The 27,417-nt window shown below is 37.1% G+C and overlaps 1 long non-coding RNA gene across 1 annotated transcript in view; it reads left to right on the forward strand.

Moving 5' to 3' along the window:
- Window positions 1–27,150, forward strand: part of LOC122210096 — a 32,911-nt gene extending 5,761 nt beyond the window's left edge. The window contains exons 2-3 of the long non-coding RNA XR_006197911.1: window positions 14,942–15,076; window positions 27,017–27,150. This is a non-coding gene — a long non-coding RNA (uncharacterized LOC122210096). The remainder of the gene's footprint in view (window positions 1–14,941; window positions 15,077–27,016) is intronic.
- Window positions 27,151–27,417: the final 267 nt, after the last annotated feature.

Consider the following 27,417-nt stretch of genomic DNA (forward strand, 5'->3'; position numbering starts at 1 on the left):
GCACACACACACACAAACATATATACAGACACACTAGCACCGCAGTGTCTTAATGATTTAGAACTTCTTCCTCTAAGTGTGCTGGTTTTATGTTTTGGGCTATTTACAGACTCTTTTCTTTTTCCTGCCAACTCTCTGCCAGATAGGCTCCAGTGGTCACTTTCTTATGACAGCACTGATATGTAGATTGAAGTGAGATTTCTGCCTTTATATCTGCCACTCAGTTTAGTCTTAAAGTTGCAGAGAGATAATATGCTATAGTACAAGGCATACTAGTTTTTCCCTTGGTGGCTTTGTGGATTTGGGATTTTGGATTTATTTAATCTCTCTGAGACTCAGTTTTCTTTCACAAAATATGTTGTGTGAGGATTAAATGAAATGTTTTTAAAGTGACTGAAAAACGGACCAGACATCAGTACTTCTCAATTCCTCCTTTAATTGTATTTATATATCTCTGATTAGTGGTTAAGAGTTAAGGTCTCTGGGGTCAGACTGCTTGGTTAGAATCCTACCTCTGCTGCTTACTAGCTTATTTATTCATAAAATTGGGTATAATAGTAACTACTTGATATGTATTGTACGAAGATTAAATAAATTAATTCCTGGAATTAGTAGCTGGCATGTAGTAAGCCCTCACTGAATATTAACTATTTAATTTCTTACTAGTTTCTGTTAATTACATCCATGAAATATGAGGTCTCTAGGATGTGGTTTTCTCTCTATTGTGAATGTGCTATTCTGCAGATGCACATAATAAATAAAAGTTGGCTGTGGAAACTTTGGATGCAGACACATTTCAGGCCCCCTAGGTTTTGGATTGAGGACTGATTAGACACATTCCCCTACTACTTTAAATCTGTGGTAGTTGTTTCAAAAAACATCCAATTATTGCCCTGATGGCATTTTCTATTGAACTATTTCATACCCATTGGGGATTACGTTTATGTTTAAAACATATTATCCACCTAGGTGGTGTTGTATCATTAATTCATCATATTGAGTTCCGGAAGTTTTAAAATTATGTTTAAGAGGGTCTCGATATGGGCGAATAGCCTTAAGAAATCATTTGGCTGGAATGATCTCTAGGGTAGCCTTAACAAAATGCAACAAACAAAGGAGCAAACACTCTTAATTTGTTTTGAATTCTGTTTCCAATTACAGTAGCTAATATGTAATTCTGTACTGCTTTTCTCATAAATTACAGCAAAGTAAAAGGCAGCATTATAAGCTTTGCTAAAAGGGAATTATAATAATTGAGATGCTGGGCTCAGAGGAATGTATGACTTTTGATAGATTGTTATGGGATAATTAATTGCAGATCTTGTAGGACAGACAGAAAGACTTATATATTATGCCTGAGAAACGGAACTTCACACAGTGGTTGAACATGGTACCAAGATGTTTTACCTTACTTCCTTGGCTTCAGTAAGGTCGACTGTCTGAAGAGGACAAACATTCTCCTTGTAACTCCTGCTTAGAATTCATTTGCTTCTAGTCCACAGATGAAAGAGCTCTATTTTGTCAAATAGCTTACAAAAAATCATGTTTGTTCCTTTTTAAAGTTTGTCTTTGACTTATAAGTGAAGGGTTGTAAAAATGGTTTTCATTAGTTTATGAGGGACACTGTAATTTGAAATGTAAGCCCAGGGATTACTAGTATTAAGTGATGTAGAGGCAGGGATTAATTTTTGGAATATAATAAATATAATAATATCTTAAACTCCTTTGACTCCAACCTCCTTTTTGATTTTTAACATGCCTAAAAACCATCTTAATGAACTATTTTTATCTAGCTGTAACTCAGACTTAGATATTCTGTCTAGATCATAGATCGGGACAATAAATGCCATGTTATACATATGTAGTCCTTCTTCTAAAAGAGACCCATCATTTCCTTAGCAGTGCTAGAGAGATGAGCAGCTTCTTCTGTGCCCAGCATCTGCCAGCAACAAGTTCTCCCTGTGAACATATTTGGAAGCAACATGAACCACAATTCTTCTGAAGCATTGCCACATTCCATTTTCTCTCTCAAGCTGTCTGAATGCTTCTTCAGACTTCTGTATAGTTCCTCCTTAGCATTAAGTATCTAGGGTTATCAGATTCAGAATTTAGTGTCTCAATTCAAGAGAACCTAAGCCTATACCATCCTTTACTAAAATAGAGTGGTGGAGGGGAAAATTTACCAAGTCAGTAGTTACCAAGAAATGGTTTCAGAGAAGAATGGAGAAGTGGTTCTGCTTATTTTATAACTATTGGAAGTGAGTCATTGGTAGGCCCTGAAGGAAGGCACTTCTGGGATCCATCAGAAGCAGGAGGATGAGTTGACATCAGGATTTTGTGGTCATTGGTATGTGTGTCGGGGAATTCATAAAGACTGAGATTTTCTTACTAGTAATTGAGTTAAGCCAAGTTAATAGAGGCATTTTATTGGAGCTTCATAATTAAAAAAAGACCAACCCAGAGCTGGTCAGTATTTTACATCCATAATAGGACATTTATCAGTGATATCATTACATTAGCGCTAATTAATCATTAGGTTAACAGGATGAGATAAACTGGACCTTACAGAGCTGGTCAGCTGCTGCAGAAAAAACATCTGCTGAGGCTAAACTGTCTGGTGCCAGGATTTTACAGAGGTGTATGGGCAAGCTGCAAATGCCATTGTTCCATGCACCATCTAGAGCCCATTATGGATGTGTCACTCACTTCCACCAATGAACCTCAGTAATCAGTGGGAATCAATTATACACACACATCTGTGATGTCCAGGGAAGTAGAGGAACCCCACCCACAGGTACTGACAGATTCAAATTTTACCTACACTGCCGGGTTTCCAGGAGCAGACTAAGAATTCTTAGATGGGACAAATTTTATACTTTTGAAAAGTTGTGAGATTATTTCTGTATATTGCACTTTATTCATCCTAATGGACTGATTAAGAGCATTGTCTTAGGAGAGGCCATTGGATGGCTCCAAATTTATCTTTCCACTTACTTATTCTGTGAATTTGTACAAATTATCTAATTTCTTAAAATAGTGAAATATTTTACTCCTTAAAATAATTCTCTGAAGCTGATACTATATTATCCCCTGTCACAGATGAGGAAACTGAGACATAGTTAAATTATTTATTCAAGGTTACATAACTACTGAATGGTAGGGTCAGGATATGAACCTAGGAAATCTGACAAAGTCTTTACTATTAATCATTGAACATATGCTTTAAAAAAATTTCTAATTAAAGTCTAGTTAATGTACAAACCCATATGGTTTTATATGGAAATGTCCACAGGATCAAATGCCATTTTAATTTTCTGTGAAATAAGGTGCTCTAGTGTTGCTTAGGAAACCTATCCATGGTGAATCACTGAGGAGTTATAGGTATTTGTGTACTGTTCTCCACGCCCTAGTTTGGTGAATGAGTGAGTACCAGTATTTGCCTCATTTGTCAACTGATTTTAGCTTAGATTTAATGAATATGTACAAAAAAACTTTTTTTTAAATAGAGTATGTCTGACCAGGATGAGAAACATACCTACTCCTAGGTATAGATACTACATGTCAGAGAATATAGATTGTGATGTGTTGGCAAATCTCAACTCTCACAAAACCACTGAAGTCCATATAATATATAAAATTCAAAAAGAAAGAAAAGAAAGTCAAAAGAACCATTTGAAAATCTTTGCTTATAGGTCAGAAACTTAAACTAGTCACTGTCAAAGTATAGAGAAATTATTAACAATTTAGTATATGCAGTTCATAAGGAAATATTAACTCCTCTGTATAGACCAGGTGTTCACTATGATTAAGAGCTGGTAACCATGGAAATAGCATGAAATTTATAAAATTAAAAAATAGCAGATAGCAAATGCAAATGACAGAGGAGAATGAATCATACTCCACTTGGTCTTAGCTTGATTTCCCTTGAATCTAAAGACTTATAAAATTTATATCCGAGTAATTTTCTGAGTAAATCACTTATTTTTCAGTCCCTGAGTTTCTGCTTTGAATATTTCAACTTGTTCATTTGATAATGCCGTCTATCTAGAGTCAATTTATACATGATAGAATATATAGAGCTAGAGTTTTCAGAGTAAGCAATAGCTGGGAAGTGATGATTGTAAACTCAGCTTGGAAACTTGAATGGGTACCTGAACCTTTAATGTAGACATTTACTGTGAATTTTCAGTTGACATATTGTGATTGGTCACTTGTAGTTTTTAAATCTATTTCTATTGCTAAATCATATAGATGGTCCAGGTACAGAACTTTATGGTATAACATCAGTCGCTGTGTCATGGAATGATTTATTTGTCTGTGAAATGGTGAGCTCGAGAGCAACAATAAAGTTTCTTTACTCTTGCCTGTAATATTTTGATTGTTTATAAATCTATTCCATGAGTCCATTATGCCAACAGGCTACTTGTCTGTAGATATTCTTAAAGTGGTATTATTAGAATTAAAGTTCTTAGTAAAAATTATGACAAAGTGATCTTACTTTCTGGAAGAAGATTTTACTCAAGGAGGTTGGCAGATTTTTCCTTCAAAGGAAAATTCTTTATTTTAAAAGTAGAATAAGTTATTTTAAAAAATGATTGCAACTGGTTCAATTGAGGAAAAAGACCTATAAGTGCTTTTCACAGTTTAGTTTGATTGTGATTTGGGCCTGTTTTCATGCATTTTAAGCTCTCATTTCTCAGGATAGTCAAAATTAGTTGACCTCAATCTGACAGTCATAATTGAAGCACTGCTTTTGTAAGTATACCTATCAATGCTAGAATGTAGTATGCTATATAAGAGCAAAGACCTATTCCTTTTATCTGCTGTGCTTTAGTAGGAGGACCCTTGGGGAGAGTACTCTACCTACCTTTCTTTGGTCACCAGGCTTTAAAAGGGATCTAGAGAGACAGCAGAGAGCCTGAGGGTGAGTGGCAGAGTTAATTAAAGTGATTCAAAAATTGGTCCTGGAAGAGTATTCTCAACATGTGTTCTGTGGTGCACTTCCCAATTACATAGGTAGTTTATTTAAAAATGCAAATTTCTAAAACAAGTTCTCAAGGTAGTTCTTAGGTTTACCTGATCTTAGAACCTTTTTCATTGGGGAAAATGTTACGGAGGCTGATTATTTGGGAAGAGGAAACATAAGGGCAATTGAATAATGATCTTTAACTTAATTAACAATAAATATTTAATAAGACCCAGTTAGAATTACCTGTCTTACTCTTATGGATCCCTTTTTCAGTTATTGATGAAACAGAAAATACAAATATTTCTTGCCATTTGTGCATATATCAAATGGCATTTTTCCTCATTATTTCTCATAGACTCATCTTTCTCTAAAACTTATTTTTAAAAATGTATAAAACTATTCTGATGATTTCTACCTTCAGAATGTAGAAGCATCCCATTCCTCAGAGAAAACCAAGAGTGAAAGGGACTCTGAATAATAAAATGGGCAATAGCCTCAGTTTTAAAACATTCCCATTCAGTTTAAAACATAAGTAACATGGTTACTTCTTACAACATTCTTCTGTTAAAGATTAGGACAAACAATTAAATGCAACTCACTGAAGGTGCTTAGAAAGGTGTGTGGTGGGTTCCTAATATATAGCTTTCTTGTGATTCAACATTAACCAAGGATTGAGTATGTAAGGTCTTGGACCTATTTTTCCTAAACATTTCTTCTCTCAGTAGGTATTTGGAAGGGAGCTAGATAACCTGGAGTGCTGGTATTCTAAATTGCTGGCAAAAGGCCCATCCATATGCTTTAGAACTGAGACCAGCAAGCAAGATAGTTATTCTATTATGAAAACTGAGTAGGTCTAACAGGTGTTCTTGCCACACAGCTATAGTTGGGTAAACTGGGACTTGGGCCCAGGGTCTTCGGTGTTTCAGTTATATCTCACTGATTTCTTTTACTGCCCCTAATAATATGGTATTTGTGTAGCAGCATTCTGTAAACATATATTGAGTAAATTAACAACTAAGACTTTATACTTTAATCTACATAAAGCCCAGTTTGAATCAACATGTGTGACATAGCAATGAAAACAGCGAGTATAATCTTGGGTTACAGGAATACATATGTAGTACCTAGAATGGGAAAGGTAAGTTCTGCTTTGCTCTTTCCAGTTTGGGCCATACCTCGCAAAATGGTGTTTTTATGGGTTCTCCGCTTTTCAAGAAACAGTAACAAACTGGATATTAACCAGGACTCTGTTAAGACTAGAATTGTTAGTTGAAGAACGTAGTTGAAAGACTATGGATGTAAATGAGAAGACTCAGCGAGACTAACCAGTATTTTTGGTGATTCATTCCATAGGAGACATACAAAAAAAAAAATAACTGGACTTGTTCAGGTTGGCCAGTGGGTGAGAGTGATACAAAAGCATGTTTTAGCACAATGTAAGGAAAAGCTTTCTAATGTTCTAAGAGGGAATTGGCTGTGTTGGTGAGCAGTGAACTCTTGATCAGAATAGGCTAGCTTAATGATTACTTGGCATGATGTTGTAGAGAGGAATCAGACTTCACAAGGATGATTGGCTTAGTAGATGTCCTTAAAGGTTTTCTCTGAACCTGACATTCTCTGATTCTCTTATCTCCTCCTTTCACAACCCCAAAGTCTTATGCTAGTAGTCTGGTGCTTATTATAAGGGTTCATTTCAAGTCTTGGGGGCACTGCTATTTATCTTTCTGAAAGAATTCTTAGTATTTCTTTCCTTCTTTCCTTCAAATTGGAAGGAAATAATATACTTTTTTTCTATTTCTGAAAAGGAAACCTTTTTAATAACTTTTTAATATTTATAAATAAATATACATGATATATTGTTTATATTGCTCATATTTTATTATCAGCCTGTGTAACTTGTACTATTTCATAAACTATCATGTAGGCTGAAGTGAACAGATGAAAAATGGTTCTGTATATTTTATGTAGACTAACAAAAGTTTATAGTCTGAGGATCAGTATATAAACTTAGTCAAGCTTTTGTGATGTGTCCTTAAAATGAATTTGTTATGAAATACCTACAAAATGCTTCCTGCCATCATTTGTAATGATCTTAACAAATTTGTGAATATGAAGTCACTGTACTGTACATTTCTGGGTGATTAAGTCTTAGACCAAAGTAAGTTTTCATATTTATTATTGTTCTAAGTTTCATACTGTGCTTTTCTGGGAAATTAACTATTTTCATTTAATTTCTGAGTGAGTTAATACGTTAAACTCTGAACATAAAAGTCTATTTGGCTTTGGGTATGTGGGTAGCAAAATATGTGCAGTGTATAGAACTGGAAACATGTTGACACTGTTTATTATACTGCCTAGATACTTAGCTACTCAGGGAAGCAAAACCTGAAGAAAAGATACTGGCTAAACTTGTGGTATTGTATTTTCTAAGCAATTCCTTGGAATCTGTTGTTTAGGTCAGAGATTTTCTCCCTGGATTGCTTGAGAATTTGGCAACAAAATATTCAAATTCTTTCTATAATTATTTCCCCCTAGATAATAAATACAAATTTACTGAAATTTACCATGTGTTTTTACACTGGTGCCCTGTAGTGCCCACATGTCAAACAGTCATGTGCTCTGAAGAGTCCCCTGGCAATTCTAGGGAAGAGTGGGAGCCAACCATAGTGCCCATATTTATGAGGTCATTTTCAGCATACAACAGTTTATTTTAGTGTTTGTATGTCGGGTTAAGTGCATAAACATATGGTACTACCCAGTTTTAGCTTAATTAAACTTCAAAGTTCCTAACAAAAACTATGGACTGAATATAATACTAATCACTCAAAGGATTGTAAAATGAATGTCATGATTTAATAAATGCAGCCAATAATGTTTGGATCTTCAAACAGCTTCATCTGTTTGGATCTATTTATCTTTGAGCAACATTGTCTTTGTTAGCTTATGATAACAATGACTGAATTCAGAACTAGATTTTGAATCCCAGCATCAATAAATGGTAAGCAAAGATCAAAAGAAATGATGTATATTTGATTGTATCAATCTCTACTTTGAAATTATTAAGAGTATTTTTTACATTTTATTAATAATTTATTTTTTAATTACATCCAAGTTAGTTAGCATATGCGACAATAATTTCAGGAGTAGCTTCCTTAATGCCCCTCATTTAGCCCTTCCCCCTCCCACAACTGCTCCAGCAACCCTTCTTTTGTTCTGTATATTTAAGAGTTTGTTTTGTCCCCCTCCCTGTTTTTATATTATTTTTGCTTCCCTTCCCGTATGTTCATCTGTTTTGTATCTTATTTTTTAACTTAAAAAAATGCTTATTTATTTTAGAGACAGAGAGTGAGCAGGATTAGGGCAGAGAGAGAGGGAGACACAGAATGAGAAGCAGGCTCCAGGCTCCGAGCTGTCAGCACAGAGCCCGATGCAGGGTTCAAACTCACAGACCATGAGATCATGGTCTGAGCTGAAGTCGGACACCTAACCAACTGAGCCACCCAGGTTCCCCATCTGTTTTGTATCTTAAAGTCCTCATATGATAGTTGTCTTTCTCTGACTAATTTTGCTTAGCATAATACCCTCTAGTTCCATCCACGTGGTTGGAAATGGCAGGATTTCATTCTTTTTGATTGCCGAGTAATACTGCATTGTATATATACACCACATCTTCTTTATCCATTCATCCATGGATGGACTTTTGGGCTCTTTCCATACTTTGGCTATTGTTGATGGTGCTGCTATAAACATTGGAGTGCATGTGCCCCTTCGAAACAGCATACCTGTATCTCTTGGATAAATACCTAGTAGTGCAATTGCTGGGTTGTAGGGTAGTTCTATTTTTAGTTTTTTTGAGGAACCTCCATGCTGTTTTCCAGGTTGGCTGCACCAGTTTGCATTCCCACCAGCAGTGCAAAAGAGATCCTCTTTCTCCGTATCCTCACCAACATCTGTTGTTGACTGAATTGTTAAAATTATTCTTAAGAATATTTTAATGTGAAGAAAGAATTTTGGGCCATTATTTATATAAAGTTTAAATTTATTTATTTTTTCATTTTTAAAATATTTCTACTATTGTATTTTTGAAATGTATCTACTAGCACAGTAATAACATGGGTATAATTTGTATATTTTATGTACATATATGTGAATATTGAAAATATTTGCCCTCAGAAGGTGTATGGTGTAAACATTTGGAAACACTGGTCTAGATTTGATTCAATAGAAGTGAAGGGGAAAGGGAAAGACATAATATCATTTTACTTTTTCCAGAAAACCTGAAAAGAATGGGTCTCTGACCCCATTGCATCTGTTCCTTTCCATTAACAAGAGCAGGGCTTTGTCATTCAGTTATCGGAAATCACTGTCAAGTTAGTGATTCTTCTGTACTTGGCAGGAATTTATACTTAAATAAACAGAAGTTTCATTTTTTTAAAATATAATTTATTGTCAAATTGGCTAGCATACAGTGTGTAAAGTGTGCTCTTGGTTTTTGGGGTAGATTCTCGTGGTTTATCACTTAACATACAACACCCAGTGCTCATCCCAATAAGTGCCCTCCTCAGTGCCCATCACCCATTTTACCCTCTCTGCCACCCCCCCATCAACTCTCAGTTTGTTCTCTGTACTTAAGAGTCTATTATGGTTTGCCTCCCTCCCTCTCTGTTTGTAACAATTTTTCCCCCTCCCTTCCCCTACAGTCTTCTGTTAAGTTTCTCAAGATCCACATATGAGTGAAAACATATGATATCTGTCTTTCTCTGACTGACTTATTTCACTCAGAATAATACCTTCCAGTTCCATCTGGCATGATTTCATTCTTTCTCATTGTCAAGTAGTATTCCATTGTGTGTATAAACCACATCTTCTTCATTCATCAGTTGCTGGACATTTGGGCTCTTTCCGTAATTTGCCAATTGTTGAAAGCACTGCTATAAACATTGGGGTACATGTGCCCCTATGAATCAGTGCTCCTGTATCCTTTGGATAAATTCCTAGTAGTGCTATTTTCTGGGTCATAGGATAGTTCTATTTTTAATTTCTTGAGGAACCTCCATACTGTTTTCCAGAGCAGCTGCACTGATTCGCATTCCCACCAACAGTGCAAGAGGTTTTCCATTTCTCCACATCCTTGCCAGCATCTGTTGTTTCCCGAGTTGTTAATTTTAGCCAGTGTGAGATGGTATCACAGTGTGGTTTTGATTTGTATTTCCTTGATGATGAGTGACATCAAGCATCTTTTCATGTGTCTTTTGGCCATCTGGATATCTTCTTTAGAAAAGTTTCTATTCATGACAGAAGTTTGATTTTTGTGGGCAAGTTGCCTTTACTGTGTGGCAAACTCTGACCATGTAATAAAAGTTGTATTTTATTAAAAAGATGGCCCATCTGAATCTGTCTGCTGTTGTACTCTGATCTATTTAGGAGTTTTCTTTGTGTCTATATGCTCTGGAAGAGAAGCTTAAGTCTGAGACAAATGGGACTGCTGTTAGGTGGATCAGGTGATTTAATTTCTACTCTTCAAAATGGTAGTACCAAAACAACAACAAAACTCAAAAAGACAAAGACCTCCAAAGCTAGAATCCTTTCATATCATTTGGATTGAGAAGTGGATGGGATAAAAGAGTCATTTGATTCAATGGCAACGTTTCATTCATTTTAAAAGGAGAGTATTTTATTTTGTTTTGTTTTGCTTTATTTTATTTTATTTGTTTTTTATTTTAGAGAGGGAGTGCAAGTGGGGGAGAGGGAAAGAGGGAGAGAGAGAATATTAACCAGGTTCTATGTTCAGTGTGGAACCCAACGTGGGGCTTGATCCCTTGACCCTGGTATCATGACTTGAGCCAAAATCAAGAGTTGGATGCTCAACTGACTGAGCTACCCATGCGCCCCTCGAAAGCAGATCTTAAAAGATTGAGAACATGAGAACTAAATGCTATTCTAATTCTTTTCATTTTTATCAGAAAATACCTGAGTCCTTATAAGTCCAATAACATACATTTCCCATCTCTTTGAGGACACTAGAATATTATCCTTCTTAAAATTGGGTGATGATAAAATTATCCAACAACTTTTGCCAAATGTTCAAAATTATTCAGGATAAAGGGTAGAAATTAGGTAGCTTTTAATGCCAATGAGTTGGTTCCTAAATTTTTTTGCAATTAAAAGGCAACTGGAATCAGTTAGGATAGATTAAGTTCCAGATCTTGCCTCTGCCTCAATTAATAGATACATATCTCTAATGGAAGACCAAGGCAAAGTTATGATGAAGTCAGCAAAACTACTATATACTGCTGTATTTGCATTACACAAGTATGGAAGAGTCTTAGATTAGGTTGCGTTGGAAATAGATTCTGAGATGAAGAGTTGCATGTAAAAGTTTTTTTGAGAACTGGTCTCCAGAAATGCACCTGAAAGGAAATGAGAAAGAGGATTGGGAAGAGGGAGAAGCTGGCATATAGTGCAACATCAGTGGAATCTGTAGCGAGCTCTGGAGCTGGGATGTCCCTTCAGAGTTGTTCCAAATTGAAGCAGGGGAGCCTTTGTTCCTCTGTATGAATTGGTCCTTGACTGTTGGTTTTCCCCTGGGAGGGGCCTTAACCTTAAGTCAGGTAGTTCCTTGTGGCCAAGAGACACGACTGTGAACTGTCAACAGATGGTATATCTGACAGTCGAGGGAAGGAGGGAGTCTGGGTGGAATATCCAGTAGCAACTACACTTAATAAGGTAACGCAGTATTCTGTGCTCAGCCATACAAAATACAGAATAGCAGCTTGGCAGGGAGGGTGAGTCTTTGTGGATTATGGCTTCTTCTACTGACAAGATTAATTAAAACTTTGCTTATAAGACCTGTTACCTATGAACCATCAGGGCACGCACAGAATATTCACACATTACCCCCTTCCCCATGTATCACACAAAACCAAAGCTTAAATATTGTGTTTGAGAGTTGAACCTTAGATTTCTTATCCAAGAGGTTGTTGTAAATTGGAAAAATACTTTATCTTGATGCCAATTGCTTATCACAGAATTAAGCATTAACATTATGAATTTCTAAGTTTTGAGTCACCTCAAATGGGTTCTAATTTTTTTGTTCTAAAATAAAGCTTATTTTTACAGGGCGCCTGGGTGGCTCAGTCGGTTAAGCGTCTGACTTCAGCTCAGATCACGATCTCACGGTCCGTGAGTTCGAGCCCCGTGTCGGGCTCTGGGCTGATGGCTCAGAGCCTGGAGCCTGCTTCTGATTCTGTCTCCCTCTCTCTCTGCCCCTCCCCCGTTCATGCTCTGTCTCTCTCTGTCTCAAAAATAAAATAAACATTAAAATTTAAAAAAAAATAAAGCTTATTTTTAAGCTTGAAAATATTTTTTTGTTAGATAGCTGGTTTCATGTTAATCATTGAGAAAGTGATATTCCTTTTGACTGAGTTTGCTTCTAGTTATCACACTTGTTTAGATTTGGATAACATTAAGAGTGTTAGAGCTGGATGATTCTCTACCCTCTGTTAACCAGACAGTTCCTAACTGTTTCTTTTTTTTTTTTTTTTTTTAAATTTTTTTTAATGTTTACTTTTGAGAGAGACAGACAAAGCATGAGCAGGGGAGGGGAAGAGAGAGAGAGGGAGACACAGAATCTGAAGCAGGTTCCAGGCTCTGAGCTGTCAGCACAGAGCCCGACATGGGGCTCGAACTCATGAACCCTGAGATCATGACCTGAGCTGAAGTTGGTTGCTTAACCGACTGAGCCACCTAGGTGCCCACCTAACTGTTCTGAGAAGGAAGCAGTTGATCAGCTTTCAGACAATTATGTGTCACTGAGATGATTCTGGAACAATAAAGGTTGACTTTTATATTAATAAAATTAGATCTAGCAAACTCAAGACTTGGTTTTCTAGAAATATAAACCCATGTGTTTTTATATTTATAGACCTTGATAAGGTCCATCTCAACCCTTAATGGCATAGAGTTAAAATGGTCTGGGTGTATGTATGTCCAAATATTTGAATGTGAGATGCAAAGCTGAGCAGCTTCATACATTGTTAATTATCTTGGATCTGCATATACACATACTATAGTCAAACCAGTTGTGCAGCAAAATGACTTGAATTTTTTCATTTTTTTTGCAACAAATACTAACCTTTGGGGAAGGTAAACGTGAACACCCATTTTGGTGACAACCAGTTTCTATGGGAACATCAAGTGGGTAGGAGAGAAGGTGTCCTGGAGGAACTAACATCTGAGATGAATCCTTTAAATTGATTCAAAATCAGTTATGTTAAAGGCAGGGATATGACAGGGAGGGTTTTCTAATTAAGAGGGGCAATGGGTGCAAAGGTCTCAGAACTTGTCTGTAGTTCATGATGGCTAAAACACAGGCTATTTTTGTAAGAATCATTAAGGAGAAAGGAGGTTAAGACATAAGCAGAGGTGTGATTATAAAAACATATATTATGAGCACACAAGACTTTATCCTAAGAACATGGGGAGCCATTGAAGTGTCTCCAGCAGAGTAGTACCTTGACCAGATTTGCATTTTACATTGATAACTAGCTGCAATGTGGAAAGCAGTTGGAGGGGCCCAGAGTGAAGGCATGAGGACCACTGAAGAGACAAGGAAGAAACTGTGGGGCCCCAGATTGTGCAGACACAGGGAGATGGGTGGGGAATGAACAGATTTGAGAGGCTTTTAGCAAGAATGTTGGGTTTTGGCAAGTTACTGGATGTGGGAGGATAACAAGAAAGGTGACCTGCCTAAATTTTTGATGCAGGCACAGAGAGAAGAAATGGATTTTTTTTTCTTCCTGATAGGTGGGTTGGAGAGGTGACAGGTTTATTCTGTTTAAGATCCATTGGTATTCTAATGCAGCCTGAGGTAGAGATTGGAGTACATGTAGACATATTAGCATCCATTTTTTACTATTGGGCAAAAGAAAAGACAAGATGGAGAGCTGGAGTAAGGGAAAGTGTGAGAGAGAAAGGAAAGAAGTAAGGGGACCTAATTAGAATTTATAAGAAAAAAGCACCTTATTTCATTAGATGTCAGTTGGAGGTACTTAAATAACATTAAATGGGTATGACCATTATATTAGTGTTATCATTGCTACCAGTAAGGATCAGCCTGCATGACACAGAGAGGGAGCTCCTCCATAGATAACGCTTTACTGCCACAGCAGTTCTACTTCTGTTTGTCTTGAATCCTGTTGTTTTGTGAAAACACCTCAGTTTGGTGAGAAGACATTGTAGGAAACAGTTGACATGTCGGGTATGCTGGTATATATTTCAAATACTTTTAGCAGTGGAAATAGTATTGCCTATTTTGATGGCTTTCTATGACAAGTGGGAGTTTCTGATTTCTTTTTGTATGATTAAGGATATCTGTAAGACAATTAAAAATACATCTTTAAAAGCAATAGAAATAGCACCACCACTAAAATATCTGGTAGAATTTATTACCAGAAATTGTTTCTTTCCTTTGTTGGGGAGAAAGGAGTGTTTTCAGTTTTGAAACATTTATGAGATCATTAATTTGTATTTTTCCAGTGTTGAAGCTAGTCAAATGGTACTAGAGGCCTTTTCTTTTGCATATACATTACTTAGAACCTGTATACCATATGCTAAAATGTTTGTGTAAAGGTTTATGATACATACATTGTCATTTCAATATATGACTGCTATAGAACCACTTATTTTCTGTTTTTTCAGTCTTTTGCCTCATTTCATCCTGACCACAGCCCCCACACATAAAACACAAGTAGCAGTCCACAAGCATTGTGAACCCTAATAAGCTACTCAAAAAGATTCAGGGCGAGTCATCTTTTCCCAGTTGAAACTTCAGACACTTTATTTTCCCTCTGGGCAATAGGAGGGGTACAATGGGATGAATAAACATGCTATCAGGTGTGAAAAGGCAGGACTTAACGTTAGCCCTTAGCCCACTGTCTTCTGATGTCGTAACTCCAGTTTATTTTATTGCAGGTATTAAATATGTGAAAGTTCTGGCCATCTATTTTCAGTCTGGCCTGTGATCACAGATTTGGTACTTCTGGATGTGGGGATTGGATGGATCATGGCTGATCGTGAAAGTTAAGAGTTTTTGATTCCCAATTCCAAGTAAGTCACCTTCATGTAACGAATTATTTTATCCTAGGAGATGCAGTCTTTATTAAATTGTTTTAAAATTACCCCAAATAATACCGACTTGCATATTCTCTCTTATCTGTTTATGTTCTAACCATTCTCACAAGTTTCATCATAATAAGTAGAGAAATATCATTATAATTATCCTGTAAAATTTCATGATTAATGTGTACATCTAATTAAAATAACTTTATTAAATATTTTTTCCACTAAATAATTTTATTTTTCTTAATAAAAAACACTTTTAAGCCTCATTATAAGGAATATTGAGATTATTCACAAAGAACTAGATTTATAGCCTCTGCTGCTGTATTGAAGACAGTACATTTAATGAGCTAGAAAGTCTGTGATCAGTTTTAGTAACGGAATTTCCCTTTTTCTTAAATTGGTTCTTCGGGACAGCAGTAGAAATTTGACTTTGGAAAGAGATAAATAACTATTTCCAGGAAGATTCTTGAATGTAGAAGTGTTAGTAATATGTAGATGTTACATATTAAACAGGTTAAACAAAGGTGTTCTTCTTCAAGTCTGAGAGTTTGTATTTATAAATAATATTGTCCTTTAGACGTTAGGCATTACATTTAGGAAAAATAATGTCTATGTAAACACATCGATTAAAAAAATGTACTTTTGCTTACAATATCAATACTTGTGACTGAGGCAGTGAGGCTTCCAAACATAAGATATTATGAGGTAATTTAAAATCCTTTAGAAGAGCGGTAGGAAGTGCCTGATGCACAGACCCCTAACTGTGAATCTCAAGATGATATCCTACAGGATATCATTATAGGAAATGCTAGAGTCTAGGGTAGAACTAATAGACTTCTAATATACTAATACACTTCGCCAAGCATAATGAGCATCAGTTCTGTACCTCAGGTGGGGCTAGATGGAGTGTGATCACGTGGCCACAGATAGTGCTATAAAACCACAGCACTTCTTACAGTTTTATTGTAGATCACTATCTTGTCTCCTACTTTCATTCTTCTGTGACCTCAATTGCCTTCTTGTGCTTAGGTGTTTTAATGGAGGAACTAGCAGCCAATAAATTCCTGTTCTGCTTTTGATGCCTTCAGGGGTCCACGTATTTATCTTGTCCCTCCTCACCTACTTCACTTTGAAACTATTTATTCTGCTGTATTCTTGCCACTTTGCCACTGGAGAAACATTCACCTCAAATATGTGATCCACTGGAAAGTGTCTTTTCAGATTCAATTTGAGGCATATCCTCCTTCAGCCCTTCTCTGATATCCCCTGGTTAGGGCTAACCACTCCAGCCTTGGATCCCTAATAAATATTGTACCTATTTCTTTTATAACCACATAATCCTTTATTGCACTCGTCCTTCTTCTCCACCTCCACTCCAGAATATAGGTCCGTCTGGGATAGGAAGTGTGTCTTACTCATTCTTAATGTTCCTGTGCCTAGCACCATGCCTAGCCAATTCCGTAATGATACATGTATATATTTATGCTTTCTGTTTTCTTGGACAGATTATTTAAAACAGGCAAGTCTGATGGGTAGGGAGATAGGTACATCTAGTTCATCACCAAGTTTTGCCTCTTCTGCCATCTAGACATGTATTATTTCCAAGTTTTCCATCTTACTCTCTCCACCCAAGTTTAGGTTCTCATCTTCGCTGAATATTAAAACTGTCTCTTTATCATACTGTACACTTAAAAATTGTTAGGAGGGTAAATTTATCTAATGTGTTTTTTTTTCTTTTTTATCACAATAACAACAACAACAACAACCCATTTCCCATTAGTCTTAACTCACATCCATCCTTCAAATAGCTGACATAATCATTTATTTTATTTATTTATTTTTTTAACGTTTATTTATTTTTGAGACAGAGAGAGACAGAGCATGAACGGGGGAGGGTCAGAGAGAGGGAGACACAGAATCTGAAACAGGTTGCAGGCTCTGAGCTGTCAGCACAGAGCCCGACGCGGGGCTCGAACTCACGGACCACGAGATCATGACCTGAGCCGAAGTCGGCCACTTAACCAACTGAGCCACCCAGGCGCCCCCATAATCATTTATTAATGTACAAATTTTTAATATCTCTCCATAGTTTATAGGATAAATTATGAGATCCTTAGAATGTTACACAAGATCTTTTGTGACCTGGCCCATAATTCTCTAATTTCCTCTCGTGATTTTCTGCTCTAGCCATATTATGCTTTATATATTGTTCCATACAGTGCAGTTTCTTGCCTTTGTCTTGCTCTTTTTCTCTTCACTTTTCTGGCAAACTCTTATTCGTGTGCAGCAAATTATAGAGATTAAGAGAGAACAGATTCATATCCTGGTTCTACCACCTATTTATAAACTCTTGAAGCCTGGAAAAGTTGCTCACCCTTCTGTGCTTTAATTGTCTCATCTGTAAATCAGGAATAATAATAGTATCTTCCTAGTAAGTACATAAATGTAAGCTTTTGTTTATTTTATTCCTTAAGACTTAAAGAATTCTACTCCTCTAAGAAACCTTTTAGGATTTCCCAGGATGGGTTAGGTTTCCTTCCTACATGCTCCATAACATTTTGTGTATCTCTGTTCTTGGACTCAGCACATTTTGTGTGGTCTCTTTATGTAATTTCCTTCTCACCAAACAGTGAGTCTCTTGAAGGAAGAAATCATGTTTTCTTTAATTTAATATCTTTAGTGTAATGCTTGTTCAGAATAAATTCTCAATAAATGTTTGATGAATGAATGAGTTGCATAGTGGGAAGAATTCATGCTTTGGCATCAGACAGATATGTTCAAATATAATACTTACTATCTCTACATCAACTAGCAGGTAACTTAATTTTTTTCACACTATTTCCTTATAAATAGGGATGATGCACCCCTTGCTTTTAGGATTAGTGATAGTATGTCTGTTGGACACTACTGGAGTGCATGGAAATTGTTGTTATTATTATTTTCCTGAAAATATATAATAATTTTATCTCAAATTTAGAGTTAGTAGACAGATATACTTTTTACCCCTTGGAGAATCATCTTAACTCTGAAGAATATATACTTTAGTACTTAAGTTTTTCAAAAACTAATCTCCTATTGAATTTCCTCTGGAGTCTCCATGGCTTGCTGAATTCCCGTATTGTCTGTTAACACTCAGTGGACATTTAGCATTTTTCCTTGCAGTTTTACCAATATCATTATGTTTTCTTTGTGAAAATAGGTAAAAAGACTTTTGAGGACAACAATCATGTCTTATATATCTTTTTATTTTCTTTCTATCTCCCTGTTCATTGCTTTTCCCCACTTATCCTAATATAAGCTAACAGATCGATAAATAAATGTGGATTGATAATGATGAGTGGGAAGCCCAAGAGCAGGCAGGGGTAACTTGAATGTTTTGGCTCTGGGAGAGTCCATCTCATTTTAAGTAGACCCTCATTCAACAGTTAATGCAAAGATTAAATTGGACATGGAGGGGAACATAGAAGAAATATAAAAGATGGTTCCTTTTCTGCAGGAGCTGACAATCTACTTGGCAAGATAAAGCATGCCCACCCTGAAATGTTAAGGAACAGCACTGGACGGAATGTAAATAAGCCTATACAGTGTTCAGAGGGGGAGAAATTAGAAATTCATGCAGGTGAAGTTGAAGTCAGGAGATTGTTGGAAGGCTCAAAGGGGAAAGAGACAGAACCTTATAGATATTTGAATGCTTATGATGTGCCAGGCATTGTGATGAGTGATGAATGTTTATTCTGTGTGTGTGTGTGTGTGTGTGTGTGTGTGTGCACCTATGCATGTGATAGGAACTTTTTAGTCATACATTAATTTAATAAACAGTTTTAAAAATTGTGGAAAAAACACAGAACATAAAATTTACCATTGTAACCATTTTAAATGTACAGTTCATATGTTTACATTGCTGTCCAAGAGATTTCCAGAACTCTTTCATCTTGCAAAACTAAAACTGTGTACCCAGTAAACAACTACTCCTTGTTTCTTGTCTTGCCTCGAACATGTATTGTTTTATCTAATTCCTACAACAAACTTATGAGATAATGTTAAGAATGCTATTTTAATTAAATGAGGCTTAGAGGTTGAAGAAAATATCCTAAGGTCTTATAATTAATAAAGATAGAACCACATGAGCCTTGGATCAGGAAGGGAATGAACTATTAAGAACCCATGGTTTTAGGCAAGATAGCAGAAGAGCTGTATTTTTCTTTTATGTAGGAGTTGGTTTTTAGGCCATTCATGGACATGGTGACTTTTGTTTCTAAAATGTGCCATAAAGCATCAACTCTACCTTTAATAACTCTCCTTCCTAGTCTTAAGGTCTCTGTTGTCTGGAATGCTGCCGCGGGATTGAGAACATTAGAAAAATGGTAGTGGGTTCCTGTGTTTGCTTTTTGGGCATGCGATTCTTTCAGGACACAAGATAGTGAATACTGTTCTTTAGAGTAAAGTGTGTTGAATCAAGTTTGAAATCTTTCTAGAACTTTTCTTGAAGTATACTGAAGGAATTTGAATATATCTTAATGGAAAGCTGATCTATTGAATTGATGGTGGCAAGGGCAAGGAAATATAGGTGATTTTGGTTTTTTTTGCCAGATTTCCAGAATGACAGGGAGGAATGGAAATGAAAATATAAGAGCCAAATATGGTCCCCAGCTTAGAAGAGCTCCCTGTTGGTTGAGGTCTTATAAATAGATTTTTCCTGCTGTGACATATTCTGGCAATAGATGAGGCCACACATGGAGTTCTACAGAGTCGTTGTTTAAGGGGGTGGCAGATGTACTTGGGAGGATGAATCAGGAGTGGAAACCATTAATTGTGAAATAATGGATTTTGTCAAGCACTGTGTAAAGTGCTTTATATACATTTGTCTAATTCTTAAGACATCTTCTTGTGGTAGACATTAGTGTCCTAATTTGACAAACTGTGTCTCAAAAACATAAAGAACTTGCCTTGGTTGGACTGGTTATTAAACTATCATCTCTCAGCTTTAAACCCACTGTTCCATATTTTGCTTTTTGATACTGGGCTGGGTGTCTACAAGTCATGTTTCTGATTTGTCAGTTGGTTAAGCTCTGACAGCGGGGGGTGCTAGAGAGAGATTGCAAGTTGGAGGAGGTGGATGGAACATGCTCCTTCCTCTTTGCTGTTGTTTCTGTTTTTCTTCCTATTTACTTTCTGTTGGCCTTCTTTTCCCATGAATAACACCTCAGCAACACTTCTTCACCCCTGCAGCAGCAGTGAGTTCCACTATCAGCAGTTTGAGTCCTGTTCATAGCTTTTCCCCAATGGCCATAGAGCCAGTCCTTAGAGACCCCAGCACCCCTCCCCCTCTTAAAGGCCCAGACCTTTAAGACTTCTCCTTCTGAGCTCAGGTTCCCCACCCTTCTGAATATCCCCACCTCCTCAGAAGTATGAGTTTCAGCACTATGAAGTCTCTCCTCCAGGCTTCTGACTGTTTATAATTCCAAATTTTCTTTGTTGCTGCAAAGTTAGGGATGGCAGCTATGTTTTACAGTTACTGTATTTATGATACCCTAGAGTTCTTTTTTTTATCTTTTTAGTACCTAATTTATAATTTTTACCAAATTAACAACTCTTTTTATTAATTTCTTTGTGTTTAAATAACTAATATGATTTCAATCTTTTGGTCAGAGCCTGAAACAATTACATAACCATCATCATCATCATCATCATCATCATCATAATCATGGCCTCCATTTATTTTTTATTTAATTAAAAAATTTTTTAAGTTTATTTATTTATTTATTTATTTATTTTTTAACTTTTTAAAATTTATTTTTGAGACAGGGAGAGACAGAGTATGAACAGGGGAGGGTCAGAGAGAGGGAGACACAGAATCTGAAACAGGCTCCAGGCTCTGAGCTGTCAGCACAGAGCCCGACGCGGGGCTCAAACTCACGGACCGCGAGATCATGACCTGAGCCGAAGTCGGCCGCTTAACTGACTGAGCCACCCAGGCGCCCCTATTTATTTACTTTGGGAGAGAAAGAGAGAGAGAGAGTGAGGGGGGGAGAGAGAGAGAGAGAGAGAGAGAGAGAGAGAGAGAGTGTGCATGAGTAGGGGAGGAGCAGAGAAAGAGGGAGAAAGAGAATCCCAAGAAGGCTATGTGCTGTCAGCACAGATCCCAATGTGGGGCTTGAACTCAAGAACAGTGAGACCATGACCTGCGCTGAAACCAAGAGTTGGATGCTTAACTGACGAGCCACCTAGGCGCCCCTCCGTTTGTTATGTATAAGGTAGTGGGACCACATTTCTTTTCTTGCTACCAATTTGGCTGTCTGTGGCCTGGAGCATATTTCTTTCAAAGGCACAGGCAGCTTAATCTTGCTAGCACTTACTGCCTTATCTTGATAAACTTTTTTTAACCTATATATTTACAATTACTTAAGCCCCAAACATTTCTAGCAAAGCTCTTCTTGAGTAAGGACAAGGACCATGCTTATTTTTCTCCATTGAATCCATAGGGCTAGTAACAGTGTCTAGCATTGTTTTGTAGATGTTATTAGTATGCATTTAGTGAGCAAAGGATTGGATAAATGAGTGAATGAATAAGACTCAACTAGAGCTCCATTCTTTACAGTGAATGGATTCTAGAAACTGACTTCCTGGATTTGTGACCTTATTGGTGATTTGTACTTCTTTTCCCATCAAGACTTGATTTGGAACCCATGATGTTTGACTGAGGCATGACGGCCATTCTAGAACTTGTCAATCTCACATTTCTTATTCCTTTCACTATCTACACCCTTTGAGCTATTGGCTAGGGATGTGCTTCCAACCAGGTGGATTTTCCTTGAACCGTAGCATTGCCATCGTCTCTACCTACTGCTGGATTCCATCCTAGATGCCTCTGTGGAAGTAACCTCCCCTGAGCATTGGGAAAGTACCTCTGTCATTAGGATTTAATTAGCAGCCAACCTTGCATACTCTTGGCATTCAGCTGGGTGAGCCCCCTCTGTCTCTGCTCTCACTCCAGCCCCCTACCCCCTGGGATCCTGGCCCATGCTATTCTCTTTGCCAGCTTTTGGTTTCTACATGTCTATGGTTATGGCTGCACTGTCTAGGATGTTTATAATTCAGATATTTTGGATTGGTCCTTATTGTATGCAGCACAAGGCAAGAAAGCAGACTTTGTCCTTAATCTCACCTCAGAGGTGAACTAAAAATGATTTTTGTGTTTAAACCATTCTTAGTGATCTTTATCACTATGAAGAGTAAACTCTTCCTAGACATGTGACTGTTGAAACAAGGGTGCATTAATATACATACCTACATTTGTAATTGAACATGAATGAATATTATTGCCCTTCATATTGAAGTTAAATATGATTTTGTGTAAGACTTAAAATTAATATCTTGTATTTTGTTTCCATTTGTTATTATCTCTCTCTCTATTTTTTTATTTTTAAGAGAGTGAGGGAGCATGAATTGGGGAGAGGGGCAGAGAGAGAGAGAGAGACTCTTAAGCAACGCGGAGCCCAACACAGGGCTCGATCCCAACACACTGGGATCATGACCTGAGCTGAAATCAAGAGTCAGACACTCAGCCAACTGAGGTACTCAGGTGCCCCTCTACTATTTTTATTTTCCATGCAGAGAAGAACCATTCATAGGTCATTTTACCTTAGTGACTTTATGATTTTATTCTCTTTACTTATAATATTAGAGACTAGTAGAAACTTCTGCATGACTTAGGATGTTGGAAGGCCTCATATCTATAACAGTATATCTTGTGATGATTTTTCTTTTAATAATCAGAGTTCTGGTTGTCAAGTTATACCAAGAAGCTTTTCAAGGTGGGATGCCTTGGAAGTAACTACACAACTGCTTCTCCCCTCTTTCCTCTATGATTATTATTCCATTGACATAAACGATTTGATTTTATAGCCAGAACCCAACAGTGAAACCCCACAGAACAGAGATAAGTGGAACACAGAAATAGAGTAGAACCACAAGATTCTACCCACAAGGACAGAAAAGAGATGTTAGCAGGAAATGACCCAGTGAAGTCTCAACAAATAGTTTGTGGTAGCTGGGAAGTGTGTAGCAGGTAGTAGGGACCCAGAAGTGAGGTCTAGAGTATAGGCAGTATTGCCTAAGAAGACTATGGAAGCCAGACAGGGATTTAGGTAGTGCAGGAATTAAAAGAGATGCAGGTCCTGGGACAAAGTTTGAGATCAGGGATTTAAGAACCCAGATTCATACAGGCTCTCCATGCTAGGCCATTGAATTATGGCCTAAGGCTCTGTAGGTCTTTTTACCAGTAACTGGAGCAAGCAATCATGAACAATAATCTAAGAGTTAAGCGGGATACATAGTGAGTTGGGTCTGATTTCCATGTGAGTAAAATTTAGAATTGGAAACACTGCCACTGGGCAAGGGTTAGATAATGCTAAGGACAAAGGACAAAGACAGTCGTGCTCTTTCTCCAGATAATGTCCCCTCCACTTCATTGTTGTCTGGGTATTCTGAGATACATAGTCAGAAAGGACCTGGGAAGTCATTGTAATAAAATATTTGTGAATGTCAGTTTTGGTCTGGGGTACTACTTGACTCCTATAGCATGGATGATGATTTATGGCAAATTCAATATCTTACGTTTCTGTAATCCCAGATTCTCAACTAGGTGTGATTTTGCCTTCTCCTCCCCCAGCCCAGGACATCTATCAGTGTATGGAAACATTTTTGTTTGTTATGACTGAGGGAAGGGAAAAGGAGTTACTTTTACTCCATCTATACCCTCTGCATCCTACAATGCAAAGGCCGTCTTTCCCCCTGCAGCAAAGAATCATCCAGTCCAAATATCAGTACTGCCAAGATTGAGAAACCCTGCTGTAAACCAAATGGACTCTGTCCTTTCTTTTATTATTCTGGGATTCTTGATCATTGTGATTGTTGTGGACACGTTTCTTGGGCAGTTATCATACTCCTATAAACATTGTAAACTTATTTGAATATGACAGAATCATCTTTCAGCATAGAGTTTATCTACTAGGTTTCCACAGACAAGCAATGTCAAGCTGTGTCCTTTGCGTGTGTGTGTTGTTTCATAGTGGTGGAATAGGATGAAGCTACAGACCTTCATAGACAGACATTCACAAGGGATTAATTTATGACCTTGACTTCTGAGACTTTTCCCCACCTGGGCTACTCAGTGAAATAGGTGCTCTATAGAGATTCAAAAGTGGTTCTCTTTTTTTCCTCTAAGTTTGAAACTATAGTGTGACCTAATACTTGTTTTACTGCTGATTAGTTCCTTCAGTGCAGTCAAAATCAACAAAACCTGGAGTGAAATCCTGTCATTTTTGTAAGCATATTCTCTCCTCATCAAGAAACATCCTGGAGACTTGGCCTGGATTTCATAGAGTCTGTGTCCTGGGGTACCAATAAAAGGTGTGCTGACTAGCCAGAATTGAGGAATCTTTGTCCATCTGTTAATCAATTGGGTTTACTTAGGGCTACTTGATTTTTTCAAAGGAATTTTTCTGTAGCAGAGAATTTCTAGGCTCCTTAATTCTAAGTCACTGAGGGACTAGATGAGTTCATTTCCCCTTGTGTTAAGGGGCCTTATATGTATCTAACATGTAGAATCATGGATTTGAAAAAGTCCTGAAAGGAATTGGCAAGCTACTGTACAAAGCCAAACCTTGTTTTGCTGCCTGCCTGCTTTTATAATTAATATTTTATTGGAACACAGAAATGCTCATACATTTACATATTATCTGTGGCTGCTTTTGCATTGAAATGGCAGGGTTAAATAGTTGTAACAGAGACTGTATGTCTCACAAAGCCTAAAATAGTTATTATTTGTTTATGGAACAAGTTTGTTGACCCCAACCCAATCCAACTTTGACATTTTACAGATGAGTAAACTAAATCCTAGAGAGAGTAAGTGACTAGCCCAAGATCATACTGCCAACAGAATGGAGGGTAAGGTCTGGTTAATATATGTTTTGAGGAATGAGGATGACGAATATCAGATCATTGACAAGCTGTGTTCTAACAGCAAAATGGGGGAAAATAAATATGCTATAAGTCACTTTACCTAAAGACAAAAAAAACCAAAACAACTGTCCTGATTGATTTATTTCCCCCACTGAATTGCTCAGTCATCTTTATGTCATACAGATATAGCTGAAGTAAGACTTGAGTCAAGTGATACCACAATTTTGTGCAGTTAGATTGCTGTTTTCTGAAAAATAGCAGAATATTTATTGGTTAGCTTCCTTTGTCTCAGTATTATATTCCTCAAAAGTTGAATTATTGATAGTAAGTCAGGGAAGACATTTTGGTAATTGCTGAAATCCTGAATGTATTTAGACTGACTAACTGTTCCTGTGTTCTGCTGTGGCACCAGCTGACAGTGATGAAATCTATAGAAGTAGGACACATTTCCATAACATGAATATTCAGGGTTGGTGATGCAAGAATTATTATTAAACCACTGGGAAGGAACACGTTCTCCTTATTATTTGATTGAATACTAAATGCTGCCTTTTAAAAATAATTCCGTGTGAACACTTTGATAATGAGGAAAGAGAGATGCATGGGAAAAAAACTCATACATTTTCCCCTGGTACATAAGAAGGAAATTAAATTTAAAATATATAGCGTGTCTAGAGGAACTGTTTTGGAATCATTAGCTATATTTCATCTACATCTGTGTTATGTATATTAAAGTATAATGTAGTAGATGTCAGGACAGAGTTTGATTTAAATGATTTATATAAAATTAGAATATGTAAGGAAGCATGCTTAACCATAAATAAAGACCCCTAAAATTAGTAAAATGCTGATTACAAATAATAATAATTATCACCAAAACAGTATTTGTTAGATGTTGGACATTACCACATTTCTAGGGAAAAATATTTGCTTTTCTATAAATGACACAGTTTATATTTATCAAAGAGTCCTAGAACCTCTAAGAATCCTGAACACACAACTGAAGTTCCATCACATATGAAGTATATCTGGTTCTTCACCGCAAAGATTTTATGTGTGAGAAATAGGGAAGAAGGGAAACTGATTTCATTCATTCATCCTCTGAACATGCATTGAACCTCTGCTGCGTGCCAGGCAGTGTACGAGGCTCTGGTCCCACACAAATGAAACAGGCACAGAGCTCCTGTCTTCTAAAACCCATGATCTAAAGGTTGGTGCAGGCAAATAAATGGACAATTTCAACAGAGAATGGTATGTGTTCTGTAATAGAGGTAAGGTCAGGAGGCTGTTGTGCCCAGTTTCTCTTCCCTTTTGCTAGTTGTTCTAGCTCCTCTCCCCCAATCAGTTTGGGTGGGGTTGTCCTTTGGGCTAAAATGGAGTTTGGTACCCTTCTATTTTTCTCTTTCTACCACCTTCTCCCACCTTGACGGTAATTGGGTTGTACTTGCCCTTGACCGTTTTCTCCAAGCTGCTCATACCTCTTTAGTGCCTTGGGCTTTAGATTTTTCACTTCCTCCATCTTTTCTTTTTCTTCCTCCTCACGAAAAGTAAGCTATCTAGTGAGTCCCTATTACTGAGGTTCACTGTATCAAATAGTAAAACAAATACACATTCAGTTAAGTCATCAGTTAAGCAGTTAAGCAGGTGACTGTTGACTATTGGCGAATATATCCCAGGATCGATGTAACATTTTATTTTACGTGGGAATTCTTGATGACTACAGATCCTTTATCCAAGTAGAATGGAGGGGAGTGAGGCTAAAGTTTCAGGCATTGGCATCAAAAGGTGGAAGAGACGTTTTTTGGTCCCTCAGATCATACTATATAGGCAAAAGATAAATGAACAAGAGACTTGTTGAAGCAAAGTTAGTGAGAAACTGGAATAACCATAGAATTGTCACACACAATTCTTTTTAGCCCAGTGGCCGCTCATCCCATATTTTTCTTCCTCCATTTCTTAAAGGGACAGACATCAGCTCTATATGATGCCTCGCTGCATGATATATTCAGAAGAATATGGATTTTGGATTCAGAACAGTGCTCAAATCAGACCTATTTTCTGCAAAAATAAAAATGCATGTGCGAACACGTAGCATACTTCTTGGCTTCAGATATCAATATATGTGTTCAGATCCATGTATGTAATAGTTTTTTCTTTATTTTCCTCCTTCCTTCCTTTACTAAGAGGGATAATAAGTAGTAGCTATTTGCACAAGTCTGAGTAAAGAAGCTTTGTAGAGAGAGCAAAAAGTTTTTCTGGGACTGACCTCCACAGGGCAAATTCAGAAACTGGCAGATCGACATTATTTATTCACAGAGAGAACTGCATTGTAATCACACTCCTGGATGCACGGAGTGAATGAG

Source organism: Panthera leo, chromosome A2 (assembly GCF_018350215.1).
Source record: "Panthera leo isolate Ple1 chromosome A2, P.leo_Ple1_pat1.1, whole genome shotgun sequence".
Classification (NCBI taxonomy): Eukaryota; Metazoa; Chordata; class Mammalia; order Carnivora; family Felidae; genus Panthera; species Panthera leo.